Source organism: Eschrichtius robustus, chromosome 6 (genome assembly GCF_028021215.1).
Source record: "Eschrichtius robustus isolate mEscRob2 chromosome 6, mEscRob2.pri, whole genome shotgun sequence".
NCBI classification, from domain to species: Eukaryota; Metazoa; Chordata; class Mammalia; order Artiodactyla; family Eschrichtiidae; genus Eschrichtius; species Eschrichtius robustus.
This window is the reverse complement of record NC_090829.1, coordinates 127,724,459-127,731,238: the sequence shown is the minus strand read 5'-3', so window position 1 is coordinate 127,731,238 and position 6,780 is coordinate 127,724,459.

Genomic DNA, 6,780 nt, shown 5'->3' with positions numbered 1-6,780 from the left:
GAGATCCCTCCAGTATTTTACCTGTGGGCAAATATCTGGATTCAGGCCCTTCTGTATTTGGAGGTAGGGGGTATGGGGTAGAGATCAACTGGTTTGTATATAGACCTTTAGTTGATCCCATTCTCTTTAGCCCCTCTTCTGTCTTCTGTTTTCCACCATCTTTGAGCTTCTCCAGGCCAGCTGGGCAGGTCGGCTCTCTTCTGCTGGACTCCCGCATGTATTCTAGGCGGTGACATCCTCTACTGTTGCATTGGTCACTTCACTGTCCATCTTTTAGCAACTGGGCGAAATTTCTTGTCTGCTGCTTCTTTCCTCTCCCATCCCCTTTGTTGTTGGGTGGATTTATACTTTGAATTTTTTTTCTTTTAAAAAATTGTGAAATATTTTGAGCTTACAAAAAATAATGTAACAAACCCTTGTTTGGATGGACATTTTTCATGCTTTTTGGGCACCTAGCCCTGCTTGAACATCCACTGTTTGGTGACTTCCCCCTTTATGTGTCTTACCAAGTGGAGAGTGAAACTTAATTTCCAAACTTTCCTTGCAGTCAGGGCCCAGACAGGCATCCTAGGCTCACTATTAGACACACCTGTGTGAAATTTGAAAGCGCTGCTGTGAAGACCGTGGCACATGGGATCCAGTTTGTCGAGGGGAACAGTGACATGTAGCTTTTAAGGCAGCAGTGACGGAGGGTCCCGTGTCGTGGTACAAGGTGTGGGGCTGTGCTCAGTGGTTTTCTCCCTGCAGCTGCTCTGTGCTGTAATAATGGGCATTTCTTTGAGTCCTGTAACCTGATCTCAGCCTTGTGTGCCGTTTGTTTTTTGCTTAAACTAGTAGAGCAGATCTTGTTTGCAACCAAGAATGTTGACCTATAGCCACTATCCAAATTAACCACTGTTAACCTTTTTCCTTTCGTTTTTGTTTTTTCTTTTTTTAAAGTTTTTAATTTTTATTTATTTATTTATTTATTTATGGCTGTGTTGGGTCTTCGTTTCTGTGCAAGGGCTTTCTCTAGTTGTGGTAAGTGGGGGCCACTCTTCATCGCGGTGCGCAGGCCTCTCATTATCGCGGCCTCTCTTCTTGCGGAGCACAGGCCCCAGACGCGCAGGCTCAGTAGTTGTGGCTCACGGGCCCAGTTGCTCCGCGGCATGTGGGATCTTCCCAGACCAGGGCTCGAACTGGTGTCCCCTGCATTGGCAGGCAGATTCTCAACCACTGCGCCACCAGGGAAGCCCTCCTTTTGTTTTTAAATAAAGAAAAAGCTGCCTATCCATTGAAAGTTTTCCTCATGTCATTTCCAAGAAGAACTACTGTCCTTTTTTTGTGCATATCCTTACCATTCACGATTTGCAATGTCTATTATTCTCTGTGTTTTATACTAAACATTGGTTTCATGATATGCATATCCTTTTGAAATTTGCTTCCGTTGCTCAGTATTGGGTGTTCACATTTAACATGTTGATACATGTAGAGCTAGTATAAGTGCTGAGCTGGTTAATACCTGAAGGAGTATAGAGTATCCCATTTGTATGATTAATCCCACAGTTAGTTCATTCTCTTATTGACCACTGAGGATGGTCTTGACTTTTTAGTATTATAAACAGTACTGCAGAAAATACTCTTGTTTATGTTTCTTTGTGTACACATTTGACAGTATCTCTAGGGTGCATACCTAGAAGTAGAACATGCATCTTCAACTCTACTAAATATTGTTAGTCAGTCACCATAGTAGTTGTACCAGTTTACTCCCTATCAGCAGTCTGATGGTTCCTGTTTCCCTACTCCCTCACAAATACTTGTCATTGTCACACATTCAAATATTTGGTCGGTTGGATATGCATGATCCTATCTAATTAAATTAATTTGTTTAATACTGAGCATATAGTGACAATGAGCATTTCTTCCTTTGTTTAGTATCCAATAAGATTTCCTCTTCTGTGAGTTATCAGTTTAAGGCTTTGCCCCATTTATTTTTTTATTGGATCTTTGGTCCTTTTATTTTTTTATTATTATTTCTTTTAATAAAATTATTTATTTATTTATTTATTGGCTGCATTGGGTCTTCGTTGCTGGGCGTGGGCTTTCTCTAGTTGCGGCGAGCGGGGGCTACTCTTCGTGGCGGTGCGCGGGCTTCTCATTGCGGTAGCTTCTCTTTGCTGAGGGGCACAGGCTCTAGGCAAGGAAGCTGCAGTAGTTGTGGCTCGTGGGCTCAGTAGTTGTGGCTTGTGGGCTCTAGAGTGCAGGCTCAGTATTTGTGGTGCACGGGCTTAGTTGCTCTGAGACATGGGATCTTCCCCGGCCAGGGCTCAGACCCATGTCCCCTGCATTGGCAGGCAGATTCTTAACGACTGCACCACCAGGGAAGTCCCCTCTTTGGTCCTTTTAATACGAGTTCTTTATATGTTCAAAAAGTTAAACCTTTGTCACTGCAAATATCTTTAGTCTGGCTTACCTTTTAACTTCGTTGATGCTGTCTCTGTGGTCAGAATTACTCATCTTTTCCTTTATGATTTATATGTGTTTAGGAAATTTTTAAAAGCCTTCCCTAACTTGAAGTTATAAGGTATTTTGTGTTTTTTAATATTTTAGTCTTTTCATATTTAATTGTGTCATTTATTTGACATTTAATTTTGCATATAGAGTGAGGGAAGGGATCTAATTTTGAATCCTCTCCACCCCCACATGGATAGTCAGTTATTCTGTACCATTTATTTTCTTCCTACTCTTAGAGGTTATACCACACATGTATCAGATTCCTTTAAATGCCTGGGTGCACCTTGCTTGTCCATTCGTCTATCCCTGCACCACTGTCACACAGTTTTAATTATTACAGCTTTATAACACATTTAAATTTATGGTATGGTGAGTTCTTATTCTTTTTTTTTCAAAATTGTGATGGTTGTTGGATCAGCGTGTCAACTTCTGAGTGCTAGTCGGAAAATCTGTTTTTCTGATACCAATACTTCTTTTTTTTGAATTTTATTTAATTTTTTTTATACAGCAGGTTCTTATTAGTTATCCATTTTATACATATTAGTGTATACATGTCAATCCCAATCTCCCAATTCATCCCACCACCACTGCCATCCGCCACTTTCCCCTCTTGGTGTCCATACGTTTGTTCTCCACATCTGTGTCTCTATTTCTGCCCTGCAAACCGGTTCATCAGTACCATTTTTCTAGGTTCCACATATATGCGTTAATATACGATATTTGTTTTTCTCTTTCTGACTTACTTCACTCTGTATGACAGTCTCTAGATCCATCCATGTCTCTACAAATGACCCAATTTCGTTCCTTTTTATGGCTGAGTAATACTCCATTGTATAATTGTACCACATCTTTTTTTTTTTTAAATTTATTTATTTATTTTTGGCTGTGTTGAGTCTTAGTTTCTGTGCGAGGGCTTTCTCCAGTTGCGGCGAGCGGGGGCCACTCTTCCTCGCGGTGCGCGGGCCTCTCACTGTCGCGGCCTCTCTTGTTGCGGAGCACAAGCTCCAGACACGCAGGCTCAGTAGTTGTGGCTCACGGGCCCAGTTGCTCCGCGGCATGTGGGATCTTCCCGGACCAGGGCTTGAACCCGCGTCCCCTGCATCAGCAGGCAGACTCTCAACCACTGCGCCACCAGGGAAGCCCTACCACATCTTCTTTACCCATTCATATATCGATGGACATTTAGGTTGCTTCCATGACCTGGCTATTGTAAATAGTGCTGCAGTGAACATTGGGGTGCATGTGTCTTTTTGAATTATGGTTTTCTCTGGGTATATGCCCATTAGTGGGATTGCTAGGTCATATGGTAGCTCTATTGATAGTTTTTTAAGGAACCTCCATACTGTTCTCCACAGTGGCTGTATCAATTTACATTCCCACCAACAGTGCAAGAGGGTTCCCTTTTCTCCACACCCTCTCCAGCATTTGTTGTTTGTAGATTTTCTGATGATGCCCATTGTAACTGGTGTGAGGTGATACCTCATTGTAGTTTTGACTTGCATTTCTCTAATAATTAGTGATGGTGAGCAGCTTTTCATGTGCTTCTTGGCCATCTTTATGTCTTCTTTGGAGAAATGTCTATTGAGGTCTTCTGCCCATTTTTGGATTGGGTTGTTTGTTTTTTTGATATTGAGCTACAGGAGCTGTTTATATATTTTGGAGATTAATCCTTTGTCCGTTGGTTCGTTTGCAAATATTTTCTCCCATTCTGAGGGTTGTCTTTTCCTCTTGTTTGTAGTTTCCTTTGCTTTGCAGAAGCTTTTAAGTTTCATTAGGTCCCATTCGTTTATTTTTGTTTTTATTTCCATTACCCTAGGAGGTGGATCAAAAAAGATCTTGCTGTGATTTTTGTCAAAGAAGGTTCTTCCTATGTTCCTCTAAGAGTTTTATGGTGTCCTGTCTTACATTTAGGTCTCTAACCCATTTTGAGTTTATTTTTGTGTATGGTGTTAGGGAGTGTTCTAAATTCATTCTTTTACATGTAGCTGTCCAGTTTTCCCAGCACCACTTATTGAAGAGGCTCTCTTTTCTCCATTGTATATCCTTGCCTCCTTTGTCATAGATTAGTTGACCATAGGTGAGTGGGTTTATCGCTGGGCTTTCTATCCTTTTCCATTGATCTATATCTCTGTTTTTGTGCCAATACCATATTGTCTTGATTACTGTAGCTTTGTAGTATAGTCTGAAGTCAGGAAGTCTGATTCCTCCAGCTCCATTTTTTCCCCTCAAGACTGCTTTGGCTATTCGGGGTCTTTTGTGTCTCCGTACAAATTTTAAGATTTTTTGTTCTAGTTCTGTAAAAAATGTCATTGGTAATTTGATAGGGATTGCATTGAATCTCTAGATTGCTTTGGGTAGTATAGTCATTTTCACAATGTTGATTCTTCCAATCCAAGAATATGGTATATCTCTCCATCTCTTTGTATCATCTTTAATTTCATTCATCAGTGTCTTATTGTTTTCTGCATACAGGTCTTTTGTCTCCTTAGATAGGTTTATTCCTAGGTATTTTATTCTTTTGGTTGCAATGGTAAATGGGAGTGTTTCCTTAATTTCTCTTTCAGATTTTTCATCATTAGTGTATAGGAATGCAAGAGATTTCTGTGCATTAATTTTGTATCCTGCTACTTTACCAAATTCATTGATTAGCTCTAGTAATTTTCTGGTGACGTCTTTAGGATTCTCTATGTGTAGTATCATGTCATCTGCAAATAGTGACAGTTTTACTTCTTCTTTTCCATTTTGTATTCCTTTTATTTCTTTTTCTTCTCTGATTGCTGTGGCTAGGACTTCCAAAACTGTGTTGAATAATAGTGGTGAGAGTGGACATCCTTGTCTTGTTCCTGATCTTAGAGGAAATGGTTTCAGTTTTTCACCATTGAGAATGATGTTTGCTGTGGGTTTGTCATATATGGCCTTTATTATGTTGAGGTAGTTTCCCTCTATGCCCACCTTCTGGAGAGTTTTTATCATAAATGGCTGTTGAATTTTGTCAAAAGCTTTTTCTGCATCTATTGAGATGATCATATGGTTTTTATTCTTCAATTTGTTAATATGGTGTATCACATTGATTTGCGTATATTGAAGAATCCTTGCATCCCTGGGATGAATCCCACTTGATCATGGTGTATGATCCTTTTAATGTGTTGTTGGATTCTGTTTGCTAGTATTTTGTTGAGGATTTTTGCATCTATATTCATCAGTGATATTGGTCTGTAATTTTCTTTTTTTGTAGTATCTTTGTCTGTTTTTGGTATCAGGGTGACGGTGGCCTCATAGAATGAGTTTGGGAGTGTTCCTTCCTCTGCAGTTTTTTGGAAGCGTTTGAGAAGGATAGGTGTTAGCTCTTCTCTAAATGTTTGATAGAATTCACCTGTGAAGCCATCGGGTCCTGGACTTTCGTTTGTTGGAAGATTTTAAATCACAGTTTCAATTTCAGTGCTTGTGATTGGTCTGTTCATATTTTCTGTTTCTTCCTGGCTCATTCTTGGAAGGTTATACCTAAGAATTTGTCCATTTCTTCCAGGTTGTCCCATTTTATTGGCATAGAGTTGCTTGTAGTAGTCTCTTAGGATGCTTTGTATTTCTGCGGTGTCTGTTGTGACTTCTCCTTTTTCATTTCTAATTTTATTGCTTTGAGTCCTCTCCCTCTTTTTCTTGATGAGTCTGGCTAATGGTTTATCAATTTTGTTTATCTTTTCAAAGAACCAGCTTTTAGTTTTATTGATCTTTGCTATTGTTTTCTTTGTTTCTATTTCATTTATTTCTGCTCTGATCTTTATGATTTCTTTCCTTCTACTAACTTTGGGTTTTGTTTGTTCTTCTTTCTCTGGTTCCTTAGGTGTAAGGTTAGATTGTTTATTTGAGATTTTTCTTGTTTCTTGAGGTAGACTTGTATTGCTATAAAATTCCCTCTTAGAACTGCTTTTGCTGCATCCCATAGGTTTTGGATCGTCGTGTTTTCATTGTCATTTGTCTCTACGTATTTTTTGATTTCCTCTTTGATTTCTTCAATGATCTCTTGGTTATTTAGTAACATATTGTTTAGCCTCCATGTGTTTGTGTTTTTTACGTGTTTTTCCCTGTAATTGATTTCTAATCTCATAGCGTTGTGGTCAGAAAAGATGCTTGATATGATTTCAGTTTTCTTAAATTTACTGAGGCTTGATTTATGACCCAAAATGTGATCTATCCTGGAGAATGTTCTGTGCGCACTTGAGAAGAAATTGTAATCTGGTTTTGGATGGAATGTCCTACAAATATCAATTAAATCTGTCTGGTCTGTTG